This window comes from Vigna unguiculata, chromosome 11, assembly GCF_004118075.2.
Source record: "Vigna unguiculata cultivar IT97K-499-35 chromosome 11, ASM411807v1, whole genome shotgun sequence".
Classification (NCBI taxonomy): Eukaryota; Viridiplantae; Streptophyta; class Magnoliopsida; order Fabales; family Fabaceae; genus Vigna; species Vigna unguiculata.
The window spans coordinates 32301589-32317498 of record NC_040289.1 but is presented as its reverse complement, the minus strand read 5'-3'; positions in this window follow the sequence as shown (position 1 = coordinate 32317498).

Sequence of the window (15910 nt, the reverse complement as noted above, 5' to 3'; positions counted from 1 at the left end):
TACATTTTGAGTTGCATGTAATCCTTTGGTCCATGTATTTGACTAAAAAATTAGGTAAAAAAGGATCTCTATTTGTTTGTGGCCGTGGAGGTATGTTCAAATATTTTATTTGAGTTTTGTTTGTGTAGATAGAGCAACATGTGAGAGTTAGAGTTGTCATGAGTAACAATTGAGTCAAGAGTTTTCTAAAAGGGAAGCTAGTAGTATTTTGATGCATAACTGTATTTTGATTATATGAGTTGGCATGTTAAGTGTTGAAGAATTTGTATGATTGAATTGTTTGTGATATAGGATGAATTAGCTTGAGATATATGATGAGCATGTGAAACTTTAATTTTTGAACTACATAGGATGTATCGTTTTGGTCAATTTTGTTTATCCAAGGCACTTTAAACTGTCATGTATACTATTTTGAATTAAGAAATATGTAAGAGTGATTAAATGAATCAAATGGTTGATATGATATATTTGTTGAGCTTATGGTTTATGCAAACTCGTTAAGCAACCAAGTCACTTGTTGAGTGGAATCAAAATTTCCAAAACTAGTGAGCTTAGATGGCTTCACTTGTTAGGTGAGATAGGACTCGTTAGGCGAGTTTGCTAAAACCAATTCCCAACGATTTTAGTCGTTGGTCAAGTGAACACCTCGTTGGACCAAAATGATTTTTGAAAATTCTAGTAAGCCAGGGATGACTTGGTCGTTGGGTGAGCCTAAGCCTCACTAGAAAAATTTATGGAATATATTTTCAATACTTGATTTGATTGACGAATCTACCTTTCATTGGACAAATATTTAAAATACAAACCAATGGGTGGATGAGTGTGAGTCGTTGGACAAATCAAGGTCTAATTGGGCGAGCATACTTCAAAGTCTTGTTGAGCGAGAAAATAATTCGTTGAGCGAGTTTGAGTTTGAATGAAGAACAAACTCAAAGTCGTTGGGCGAATTATGTGATGGTTGGGCAAAAATAAGAGTTTTTTAGAAACAAAATGAGATTTAATTGTGGTTTAGAAAACCCAAGGTCATTTATGCTAAATATATTAGGTTTATAATTATACTACTTGTGTGTGAATGATATGTATGAATATGATCATTTTAAGGGGATTTGTCATAGCATAATGTTAATGTATGTATTTGAGTACGGATTCCAATGTGAGATCATCCTAACTTTACTAAACACTCAAACTCTTTAAGTGGTAAGAATTGAAGAAGGTTCCTTAGTCTTGGGAGATAGTACATGATGCATTGTGTCCTACAAATAATATAAGAATTTACCCTATCATATGGAAAGAACTTTGCCCAAAGGTGTAATTGCTCTACAAAGCTGCAAAGGTTATAACAAGTTTAGAACTTCATAAGAATCCTGCTCAATTGCATACATAGATTTTTTTGTGTGTTTATATATATACACTAAAATAAAGTCGTCAAACATAAGCACGACTTCAATTCTACAAAAATCACACTAAATTGGTCACCCCCTACACTACTTCAACGTTTCTAAATTTTGAAAGAAGTCACCTCATGCCCCCCATGACTTTAGCTTTATCACATTTGTGCTGAAGTTATATACTACTTGCATGACTTTGATTAAGTGTAATTAATGCAAATTAAAGTCGTTGTTGACCCTCATGACTTCCACATTAACACATAAGTCATTTTGTGGTTGCACAACTTCACTTCCATAGGTCAAAAGTCATCCAATGTGGTGATGACTTCTTCACAACGAAGTTGTGCCACGTAGGCACGACTTGTCCCGGCATGTAATTTTTTTAAATGCGAACCCTGATCCGTAATTTTGAAAGTTAATTGACCCAGATCGGTAAAAAGTATGTTTTTGCTTTACTTGTTCTAAATAAGAAAAAACACTTAAGTAAGCTAACAAAAATATGAGTTTCAATCCTTGGACCTCCCACATATTAGAAAACAACCTATTAACCATGCTAAAGTCACCAGCATGATCAAACCCAAAATTCATAACATTTCATGCAACAAGATCTTTCATCAACAAGTCAAGAAAAACGCGACATGTATCCTCAAGATTATTTCTACAGTTAAAGTACATATGAACAATAGTTCTTTCGTGTGGCCCTCATCTTCGAGTACCCCATGCACGAAATAAAGAAGTGAAGCCAACCCTAGTCTCGTCCCAGTTTGCATGGAGATTTTCAACAACATCATGCACTCTCGAAATGGTTAATCTGAAATGCAACATTGGATCCGAGAATGACTTCTGATTTGTTTAATGCGAAACTTAGTTATGATTTTTGGATCGACCAATCCAAAATACATTCTCGGGAATTGGATAATCTAGAAATGATACGTGAGTTCTAAATTGTGCAATCTGTAATGCATTTCCAAATTTGAAAATGTAGTTCGGGTTGTATAATCTGGAAAGCACACTCATTTGAAAACATTATTTTGATGGTTTTGTGAAGATGAAATTGGTGATGAACGAGAAATATGATGAGAGTGACAGAAGAATAAAGGTGCAACGACCCTAAAATGAGGATGATATGCATAAGGGTGCAAGAAAAAAAGATAATTATAAAAAGAAATGGCCAAAAATAAATCAAATCAATTGAACAATTGGGTCTGATTTGAACAATCAGGCCAATATACTAAATCCTAACAATAATAACAAAATATATTTTAAATTTTTATAACTAAAAATAAAATTTAAAAGAATAAATAAAAAAATTTTAAACTTTTTTTAAATATAGGTTGGACTACCCAGTCATTTAATGATAAGTTAAAGAATTAAATGGAATAAGTCACATTAGAGTCAAGGGTTAAAATATGTAATTTGATTCCCATTTTCTTTAATTGGTTGGCAGGGTAATTTTTTTCTTTTATCAATGGAAAAGAATTAAAATATAAGAAGAACCTGGGATATTTCAATCCATATATAAACCAAAAAATTTAAGTCCTGGAAAATCCTATTCTACTATTTATAGTGTCAAAATAAAGACACTAAACCAGAAACTATTATAAAAAAAACCAAAGAAACCAACAGATAAAGGAAAGACAAAACAAAAAACATAGTAAAGATTATTCTAGGTAGTAAAAAATACTTTAAAAGAGATTAACATGTTTGTACAACCATCAAACTTAAAACAGGAATAGATGATCCTCATAAAAAAAAAAGTTTTGAATCCCTTCCTTTGTACCTTTTGAAGCCTTTCTAACTTTAAGTTAGGTCCGAAATTCACTTTTACATCCTATAGTATAATATATCTAAATAAACAATCAATTTTATCCTTACAAGTGTGATACATCATTAATTTAATGTTCTGAAAAAGAAAATGTTTATAGAAGTATAATATTAAAAAATGTGTTCTGATCTATATTAATGTGAATGGCTCTATTTAAAATAAAGTAAAAGTTGATTTTGTTTTCTAATATTATTAAGACTTCTTAGATTACCAATGCTTCATTTTCAATTTAATACTTGAGTTTAACTATTTATTGTTATTTTGACGGTAAATAATTAAATTCAAAGACTAAATAAAAAACAATATGAGATTACAAGTCTTGAATATGTAAAAAAGAAAAAGTATATTTGTTTTCACTTTGGTCAAATTGGCTAGATTTTTATAAGACAGACAATATATCGTTTAGGCATAAATGTTAACTGTAAGCATCAAATTTGACAATAGGGTTAAATAGAAAAACTTTTTTTTTTTCACTTTGAAACACCTTTATTACTTTCCTCCTTTCAGCAATTAGACCAACAACATTTTATACTTTCGCAGATAAAATTGATTATTTACCTAATATAATTTCTAACATATTTTGTAGCAATGTATTTATTAGTTAATAAAAATCATTTAAAAAAGTACAAAATTACATTAAAAAAACATTAAACATTAAGAGCTATTGTGCGACTTCAATTGACCAATTGGTGGTTCTTTTACTTCATTTCATTTTTCTTGTGGTCAATCCTTCATTATTGACCCGTCAAACTTTTGCATCTCTTGCTTTGCTAGTATGAAAAATGAAGATGAATGTCGTAATCAGGAAAATAATAAACAAAAAATTAATCTTTTATGATAATTTTACTTTTAGTGCTCGTTAAGCTAAACTCAAATCCATATGACTATTTATAAAAAAAAAACAAATAAATGTAAGAATTATTTTAATTTAAGCATATTAGTACCACATATTTAGGTGATAATTATTATAAAATAATGAAATAATATTTTTAATTAAAGTCACTTATACAAAAAGCTATTTAATAATCGTTGTTCATAATGTCAATAGTTTTAAAAAGTAATTATTTTTATATTTAGTTTTAGTGATGATTTATTTTCAGACTTGTTATTATAAGTGGTAAATACGAGATTCTTCTACGTTTGATGATGGAGATTTAATGTTACTGGTAGGGATTCGACGTCTAACGATGAGGATCAAACGTTATTTGATGTCTGTTGGAATAGATCCAACGTCCTTCGTTGCTTGTAGTAAGAGATTTCGATGTTAACTTTATATTTTAATTATAAAAATGTCACTAATATTTTTTAAACGGTAACATTAAAGATTTGGTTTACACTAGTATGTAGTATCTACCGAACAACATCTGTATCATTTTGATGAAGAAAACATTTGATGATTTTAAATAAAATTGAGACTTGAATAAAAAGTACTTAAATGTTTATCTTACCAAAATATTAATTAAACCAATAATCAAACGTGTAATATTTTTCTTAAATAAGAATGAACTCCTTTTCTCAAATAAGGATGATTGACAGCTCAAAAACCTTTATTCTCCCTCTTCACGTCTTGTGCATTGGGAATCTAATTACAAAAGGTATAACTACACCACTACTTCAGCAAAAAAAAAAAAAAAAATGCATTAAAAATGCAGAAACTTTTAAAGCAAAGTGGTAAATTTTGTGTGAGAGAATTATTTACCAGGGTTGGCAATGTGAAAAGAGGATAGAGGTAGGGTTTTTAATTACAGAAAAGATGCTTATTGCCTTGTCACACTAGTGTACTTGGTGATGGCAGATTTAAATTTGGTAAATTTTATTCCCCTCTCATTCACGTGCTCCCATTCCTCTCACCACAAAATTTAATTGTGCAGTGTAGTCATTCTCACATGTTTGTGTCTACCTACTAACATTATGTCTAATATGGATCCAAAGTTTTAAGCCTATGCTCTCTATTGTCCTTCTTCCTGCTCTTCACTTACCATAATTATCCAACACTTTCCACACACAAACTCTTCCCCTTCATTACCTCATCTCATCAATTTTACTTTTCAATTTTTTTTCTTAGCTTACTTATTGTTAGGTTTATAGTATGAGTTCCTTCACATTGGTACTTCACTCTTGAGCTAACTATTCATTATCTCTTTGTCTGTACCGTCGTTCTTCTTAACGGGACTTGTCTGAGCTGGTCACCACACGAACCTGACTGTGATACCACTTGTTAGGTTTATAGAGGGGGTTTCACCGAGGAGAACAAACACCAATAAGACATAAGCTCAACTACATAAGGTATTGACACTACTTTCAACCCAAAATTATGAGTTTATAGGCCTTGATCCTTATATGATGCTCAACTTTCTCATTTTTACTCAATGTGAGACTTAGACTCACACTTGAATTCCCAACACTTATTTCATCAAAATTTTTTTTGATTAAATATATATTTTTCTTAAATTATTATAAAAAATTGTTTCACTCTTTGTTTTTATTGCTGTAATACATGTTAATAAAGTGATCTAATGACATAAAAGAGGAAAAATCACCATAACTGTATGGGATGATGCATGTGGAGTAGGGATAGAACTACTACTAGGTTACATGACCCCTCTCCTCAATAATATAATTTCTTAATATCTATTTTAATATATTACGTATTTCTTACCTCCTAAACATTATAATATTTTATTCATTTATTACCTTTATCAACAAACAATGTCACTACATATTTTTCTACACTGATGTTAGGGATGATAAGAGACAAGAAGATTATACAGGTTTTGATTTTCATTTTTGTTTTAATATTTAATTAATATTTATAAAAAATATTAAAAAAATAAGTCACAAACCTAAAGACTAAAGAAAAAATTAACACAGTTGTTTTTAGGTTAGATAATAAACTAAACATATTTTAATAATTTAAAACATGATGAATAAGATAAGATGGATATGTGGAAGAAAGAAATATCAAATATATTCATATTTATCATCGTATCCAAATTTAAAAATTAAGTATTATTCATATTCATCTATGTGAACATTTTTCATCTAATATTATTAGAACCTAAATATAAATATAAATTTTATCTAAAGTAGAAATAAGAATATTAAGTAATATATATATATATATATATATATATATATATATAGACTTAATATTTATAATAAAAATTTGATCAATATTTTATCTAATTTGAACTCAAGTTTCATATTTGTTTAAAAAAAAAACCCATGACATATTAAGAATGTGATATTTGTTTGTCACTCCTCTGTATGATGTGGTCAACATACATGTCAAATAATAAATATAACCTTTAATGTTGAAATTTAGTTTTATTCAATTTTGTTTATAAATTTTTAGAGATTTGTAACAACACTTTTATAGATTAGGTAGATAAAATATAAGTCCAATTCATTTCCCTAAGCCCGCTCATTTAATAAGCATTATTAGTTAGCAAAATAAAAAATGAAAATTGGACAAGGTTTATTTTTGCTTAGGATATTGATATTACTAAAATTAATCAATCATTGGCTAAATTTCATTCTAAGATTCCTCATTGAGTCTTCTGCAACAACCTGTGCTGTTTTTCGTATTCTCAAAAGGATTATGGCAATTATGAAATAAATAACATGTGCAGTTCTTTGTCGTCTAACTACACAAGTTCAGCCATTTATGTATATCCAATTTCCATGTTTACACTTTTACATAATCTCATGTTTATTTGGAACATTCTTCCTTTATTTTTGGTTCTTTAGGGCATCTTTACTTTAAGCCATTTTCTAATAATAATAATAAATGCATTCTTTTTTTAAAAGACTTACATAAAATTTTCATTTTCTATATGGCCAATTACTCACCAAATATAGATATTTTATGGATTCTTCTGTATATATGTAATGTCAAGGAAATTTACCATTTTGGTGTAATTTTTTGAAAAAAAAATTTAAAATAGATCAATTATAATATATATATATATATATATATATATATAATTAGGTAAGTCGTATTTGAAAAAACACAATTTCATCTTAAAAAAAGATAAATACAGTTTTAACTTTTTTATGTTTTACAGCACACAGTTATATTTGATATACGTGACTTTATTCATATGATTTTTTGTACATGAAATAAAAAAATAAAAAAAAAATAGTATTGAATAAGTACGATTTCAATGAAAAAAACATAGTATCAAATATAACTTTAATGTATGAAACGAAATCATGTACATTAAATATAATTTTCTAAAGTACTAAAAACAAAAACAAAAGCTATTTTCACAAACATCACTTCTTAAACATGAAGACATATATTTTTCAAATAAAACTTATTTAATTTTGTATTAATCTTTTACACTTTACTCATTCTTATGCAATAATTTCACCATAATGGTAAGCTTTTCTAATTTCAAACGTGATACGTAAAATCTTAGACAATACATACATACATATATATTAAAAAAAGAACTTATTATCTATCCAGAATTAAATACTCCCATGGATGGTAGCATTTGAATTCAAATTCTTGTATTTTGTGGTTACATGGTATGTATATATATATATATATATATATATATATATATATATATTACTTACAGCATTTATATTTGGTTTTGGTGTTTCTCTTTCTCTCTTTATGTATATTAAATGAAAGTGTGGATGAATAATATTTTGTTGGATATGTTATGTGGCAGAGATGATTTGGTTAGGTGATGAATATTTCCCAATTTAAAAGTAACAGGACGTTAGCAAAGGAAAACTTAAAACCTAAAAGACCATGTTTTGCTTAGCTAGTTTTGGCACACCTACTTCCATGCCCACTTCTTAATCATCATTTTCTCCTCATTTGTAGCACCATACATAGAGAAAGAGAAGAAGAAGAAGATGATGATGCTGTTGCTTCTGCAACTGCATCATCTGCTTCTGTTTCTGATGATGATGATCATGAATTGCATGGTTGTAGAGGAATCATTCATCACTGAACCTACGAAGTGCCTCACATGAGAGGCTTAGTATATGATGATGGCTATGAGTACCACAACCCTAAACCCACAAAAGCAAAACCTTCTTTTTCACTGTTTGATTCATAAATGCTGATTGAACTGAACCAACATCCCTCTCCTTCCACACCACAATCCATAAATGCCCTCATTTAAAGCCTCAGATTTGTCTCCTCTCACCCTTTTCACGATTCCTGTACCTCCTTAAATTAATATTCCAACTTCCTCAGTGCCATGGTGGTTGAGAATTTAATGCAACTCCTTCAATGCCTTCTCTTTTCTCTTTCTCTTTCTCTTTCTTTTCTTCATAAACAACAACATGTCCACCCTTTATATGCTCTTTACTTCTTCTCCATTCATAGATCACTGTCAGTCCCTTCCTGCTTCTCTTCTACTCATTTAAACCTTTATATCACCACTATCTTATCTTTCATTCTTCTTCTTCTTCTTCTTACTTCTTCTTTCTGCTTACTTTTTCTGCAGATATGCTTCAACAACATCGTGGCAATGAGGGGTAGAGGGGACCGGTTCAACGGGATATTGGTCCGGTTCAATAAGAAAGCAATGCTCAAACCGTTTTCGGGTCCTGTTTTTTCATTGAGCCGTGCCAATATCACGAGCCACTGCTTCTTCTCTTTCCACTCTTCAATTGCATCTTTCATTTCAGAGACATGTAAAATATGCAGGTTCTGTACTCTTCCTTCTTTAACCCTTTTTCTCTTACTTTTGTTTCTTATTCCTAACATGGTTTCTAAGACTTTACCATTTCTGATATTATGCTTCTTTTAACAGTGCTTGAGCAAGTGTTTTAGAGGTTTATCTCATATCCAAACAGTTTATGAAAATTAGAGCTTGTTTATGCAATGATTCTTTTAGGGTGAAACACTTTTGGCACATTGAAATTTATTATTAAATATTGAAATTTGCAGTTCGTGTTTTCTAAACTATAAATATATTTTTACTCTTCACATTCGTTAATGTTTTGTGTTCAAGTTGTTTTTTTTTCTTACATAATTTAATAAATATTTGATTTATATATGATGTAATTATTCTTATTTATTGCCTCGTGATTTTCTGTAATTTACAATTTCTTCGTGTGTACTCTCGGAATCAATTAATCTTCTATCTTATTAATTTAAGGATATTTAGACTACATTTACCCTTTTTTATTGATTTGTAATTTTCTTTGTCATTTTCAACTACTTCATTTACACCTTTTTGAAACAATATTCTATAATATTTTCTACTAGTACATAACGTCAACTACTTTTTTAACTAAATTCAGCTTCATTACTCAACTATCCAAAAAGTACAACGGTAAAAATTACACAGTTTAATATTAGGTTTTTGAAACAATAATATAAAAATTAAAACACCCAAAGATTTGAAATTGAAAACGGAAATATATATATATATATATATATATATATATATATATATATATATATATATATATATATATATATATATATTAATGTCTTATGACATGTATTTAATTTGCAGACCCTTATTTTCATTATATTATTCTTTGAATAGTTAATTTTACAGATGAAGAAGTAACTTAGGCATGGATGCATATGGAATAATTGTGATGCAGAGTTATGTTGTTGAGGCATTTTGTGAGACCATGCTTCTCTCTATTATCAATTATTCTTCGTTTTTCTTCATGAGCATGGCTAATATATTTACCACAATATAGTTGCATATTTAATTGCATGCACTTGCATATAAAAATGTTACATTTATTAATGACTGTTTATTTCACGTGATCTTTAAAATATGAAGATGAGTGTATATATATACTTTAAATCTATTTTCATATCTGGTAGGAGGTTTATTTTATTCACACTCTCATGTTGTATATAGTACGTTAAATACCTATTTTTATTATGTTTTTATTTATTTATTTAACTTTACTTAAATTACTGAATAGCAATCAAATATGACAGTGAGAATGACATTTCTGGGTATAGTATTTCATGAGATATGATTTCTAAGAAAATAAAATTGTACCGTGAAACAAATTATCTTATAAAAAGTTATTCAAACTAACGAGATAGTCTGAAGAAAACAAATTGTTATTCTTTTTTTTAGTATTTTCAAATCCGTAGAATAAACATTAACTTTGCTTGAATTACTGAAATAAAGTCAGACTTTTTAAAATTAACAAATAAATATAGAAAAAATGACTCAGTGAGAACAGCTGTTAATTAGGTCAAATATTCTGAGATGATTTTAAGAATACAAAATCATAGTGGAAACGAAATGATATATAAAGAATTAGAATAAGAAAAGTGCTTTTCAATCGAAGTGGTTAGTCCACGAAAAAAAAAAGAAATCTAAAACAGGGTACAATTTCAAATTCATGACAATTACTTACTTTTCTTTTAAAAAAGTATTTTTAAGATATAAATATGAAGTCACAAAGCTCCCATCAGAAATTAAGAAATAAAAAATGTAATTCTATTGTATTTATGAAAATAAATAAATAATTACTCAAAGCCTTATCCAACCTGCGTGTTCGTGGCACATAAAAGCCACTGTAAACTCTATTAAGCACCTTGAATTAAAGATTTTATTATGGGAATTATTATTTTCACACCTAATAAACTTTACACATATTTTATATTTTATATTTTATTTTTTAATCTCTCTCTTAATTTTATAAAAATAAAAAATAAATTTTTAATAATTAAAATACTCCTAAAAGTATATTATCAATTGGTACAATTAGTATGAAAAAACATTTTTCTTTCATTATCCATGAAAGCACAAGTTTTTTCCTATAACAATTTCTGTGCTACTTCAATATGAATTCTCTATATTAATTGTTTTGAACATTCTATATCAATCAATTAATCGATATAAATGTTATTAATGTAGCAAAGGTGAGGATTTTATCATTAACAATTAATACAATGTCATTTTTTTTTACCTGGTTGTAAAATATAATTAATGTAGAATTTGTGACGTTTTATGTTTGGTAGTAAAGAAATTTTAATTGATATTAAATGTGATATTATTACCGGTAGTAACTAGGGATGATAATAGGTTGGGTCGGTCAGGGATAGTGTCTATCCGCTCATCTGAATCAGATAGTGTCGATTCTTCCAAGTAATAGTCAAGTTCTAATTTATAATTTGATGGTTCACTTTTTTTTACAATTTGATGTTATGCAAAATCTCTCCTCCGAGCATCTTTTCTTCCATCAACACTTTAACATACATTTATGTTTGGATTTTGACATGAAGAAACTAACTTCTTACCTTTCATGTTCATTTCATACTCTCTTACCAAGTCCTTAAAAAGAATCTTCACCTTTCCAATTTCACAAATAGATAGTTCCCCATATATCTGAGGAAAAAAATAATCCAACAAATCAATTTTATACATGGGGTCTAACACAATACCTATAGTCATCACTCCACTTATCACACCCTAATACTTATCAAACTTTAAAACAATAGATACAGTCATTTGATGAATAATAGAATTGGGAAAGTTAAGCCATTCCATCAAAGACAACTTAATTTGACGTACCTTTGGAAATAAAATGTTGGTAGTTGGACAAGAAGTACTAGAAAACAAGAGTGTCACATCATAAAATATTTTCAACTTTTGACAAATTTCATTTGTCATTTGCCAATCATTTGCGTTGGGAAAAATTTTATATTGACTCTCTCGTTGTGATAAACGATCAAATACATCTTTTTATTGTATGGCTACTTGAAGCATTAAAAATGTAGAATCTCGCATAGCTTTGCAATCAACAACTAATTTTCTTCTGAATGGAATATTCAATTGAGCACATGTCTCTATAAACTTCTCTTCTCTTCTAGGTGTAGTTGTCCTAAAATTAGCACTTTCTCCAACCTTTTCAATGATATTAGCAATTATGGACAAACCATCCTTCACAATCAAATTTAATATATGTGCACAACATCGTGTGTGAAACAGTTGGTCACCCAAAATAAGATGCCTACTTGAAATCTTATCTAAAATGCAATCAATCATACATCTTTTGTAGTTCAATTATCAACTCTCAAATTAGAAACTTTTCTATCTAGATTCCAATCCATTAAACATTCAACCAACAATTCAGCAAGAACTTGACTAGTATGACGAGCAGACACATACATAAACCTAAATTTGAAAGATAAATTTCATTAATCTAGTCATGAAGAACAAAGTTAATATAAAAATTACAATTAAAATAGAGTATAATGTTATTACCTCACAAGTTGACTTTATAGCCTCCATAAATTATCAATAAAATGACTTGTTATAGTCATGTAGCCTTTATTTTGATTAGTAACAGTTCACATATCAGTTGTAATTATAACTCGGCTTTGAATCTTTGACAACATTAATTTCATTTTCTCTTTTTCGGCATTGTAATCCTTCATAATATCATTTTTTAAGGTGTTTTGAGAAACCACCTTGAATAGAGGTTGTCCAACATCACAAATTTCTTTAAAGCCTATATGCTCAACCATTGACATTGGATACTCGTGTAGAATTATCATCTTACATAGTGCATCTCTAGATGTTTGTTGATTGAACACATAATTGTCAACAGCTACGGTTTCACCACCTTCTTTATGAGTTTTGAAAAAAGATTGTTTGATGTCCCTTGTTGTTCGAAGCTTGCAACTCTTGAAATGACTTCTCAAATGTGATGTACCTTGCCTTGCCTCACCCAAAAGACTTTTGGCGCAATAATTGCATATCACTTTCCATTTTCCATATACCTTTTTATCTCTTAAAGTGATTCCAAACATCTAACAGTAATCTTCTTGAGTTAACAGTTGGAGTTGAACTTTCGGTTTCTCCTGGAATTGAATCTATAGGAACATCATTTTGATTTGAATCTCCTACATTTGCATTTGGTTCTACAAATTGTCCTTGTTGGCCATCATCCATAGGGGGGAATGTATCTTGATTAGACATTCTATACATATTAAAACACAACAAAAAAATAAATTTTGAATATAAAAGAAAAAACTCATTCATGTTTAATATAAAAGAAAGTGAAATATACTATAATGGAGTAAACCTAAAGTGGAAAGAAGACTAATGGACATTACTTCTTTGTAGATCGAAAGCCTACAAAGATACTTTAGGCATTAATTTGTTCACTAAGTTTTCTAAATTTAAAGATTGAAAGTTTACTGGACATTACTTTTAATTTAAAGATATTGACATTAAAATTATAATTTTCAATGATTCATTGCACAAGTTTACTAAATTATAATGCATTTAACACATGAATGAATAATAAAGTATGAATTTCCACTTTACATGCCCTAAGTTTTGCTTGCATTGTCCAATGTCCGTATTCGCAAAGTTAACAATTTTCCAGACAAAAGTGAAGTTAACAAAAAAACATGAACCAGTTTGTTGAGAAGGAAGAAACAATCAAAAGTTGAGCAAAAATTAAAACTTTGATAAGAAAACAGAAAAAAAAGGAAAAATATATACCATTGTGATTTTTGAACAGAAAAGACGAGATCATGTTTCATGCTTTTGTGCTTGAGAGACTTGTCTGTGACCTTCAAAAGCTTTTAAATCTTTGATCTTGTCCAAGAGTTTATTGATCTGAAACAAAAGAAAGTTAACATCAAAACAAATTTTACCCAAACAAAAATAATAAAAGAAGGAGACGAATGTGTTCATCAATAAACATCGAAACTTTCATATGAGAAAGAAATCATAAAAAAAAAATTACATACTCTTGTAGAAGAAGAAAAGCTTCGAGAAAAGACAATATTGTAGAGAATAAACTAAACGTTGGAATGAAGAAGAGATTGTGTCAAGAGAAAATAATGTGAGTGTTGCGTGAGAGAGAGGAGAGAAAGGAAGAGAATGAGAAGATATTGAATTTGTGAGAGGAAAGGAGTGAGAAAGTGAGTAATGCTGAATGAGTCTTTCAAGTTTTATTTTAAGTTTTAAAATTGGATTTTTTATTTAATTTTTGTTGATTAAAAAATATGTTTATTTGACACGTTAGCTTATTTACTTTTTTGTGGACCAAAAATTAAAACTCAAGTTTTACATATATATTATTTTATTAAAAACTTGTTTGTTAGATTCTCAATTGTATGTTACATTGTATTGAATAATTTGGACACGTTACTCATCAACAAATCCAAAATCTCTCAAAAAAAAATGAGGACAAACAACTAACCTTAAAAAGTAAAAAGTTCATAGGACACACAACTATTAGCACTAAACTAGGAAGATAATAGGTTGGAATAACAAACAATGAAAAATTCTCATAATAATGTATCAGAGCGGCTTGGTTCATAATAAAGATGTAAGTAAAGGAAGAAAAATAGGTTAATAAGTAATCATAATTTGAAAATTTCATACAATTCTGCATAGGTGTAGAAAGAAACCATAAGGCCGCAAGCCTTACTTTGATTATGTTGTAAAAAAAGTTTGGGCTACCCAATATACTTTTTGGTCAAGGTGAAAAGCTTGTTGGATTGAATCTCAAGTCCATTAAAAAGAAGGCTTTTGTTTTTTACATTCCCATGCTTACTATCTGCACTCCCATAATTTTTAACAAACGATCCTATATTTCATGTAAATTTCAATATTAACTTTTAAATTATCTGTTCCGCTATTCTGGAAGTCTTACAGAACAAACTTTCCCAAGCTTACGACATTCCTTTTTAAATAAGCTTTTGAAAACAAACTGTTTGGAATAAGTTTTCCAAAATACTTTAAATACTTTCTGAAATTAATTTTCAAAAATGAACATTTTAGGACAATCTTTCCCTACATATAAGATGTTTTTAAGAATATAATTTTCAAACAAAAAAAAAACTGTCACTATTTTTCCGGAACATATGAAATGTTTTCAAAAATGAATTTCTTGGAACAATTTTCATCAAACTCAATCTTTTACTCTCTCATATCTTTTTGCAACTTAATTCCTTGAATAAAAAATTCTTTCCCGTTTTGCTGTTCTTATTTTCTTATGGCATACGCTTAATAAATTGTTAGTGGCTAATAATTATATAAAAGAAACTATATTTGTTTTAACTTTACTATATTTTAATGTTAATTGAAAACTAGTTTTTCATATAAATAACAATCTTACATTAAAAATAAAAAGAAATCATCTTGAAAACTCAAAGACTTGATTCCTTGTCAACGGCTGCACTGATTATGTTGTGGCTGCACCGATTGTGTTGTGATCAAATTTATTTTACCTTTATAACGAATTAATCCACGCTAAAAGCTAAGTGGAAAATGGTAAAATTATGTAAATAAAAAATAAATATTTTATAATTGTGACGTACTATTTAATAGATAAATTCCGATAAACAAAACATCACATAATATAATATAATAAAGTATTATAAGGATCAACCATTATAGTTATCCAAAATATACTAAACTAGAATGAGAGATCAATGGCACAGAACAATGCCACAAACGTGTTTAATAATGTAAAATAATTTAGTCAAGGATTTCTCACAGAGCAAGAAATTAAAAAAAAAAACAGTTTCAAAAGGTGCTTAAAAGAACCATAAATAATAAGTCTAGTCTAAACAGCTGCATCTCCACCAACTGCACGATCACCAGGAGTCTTCCCATCTGCTCACACCAACATTAGTGATCATTGCAAAAAGGAAAACATCACAAGAGAACATAATACAAACAAAAAAAGGGTAATTTAGAGAAAAATAATAATT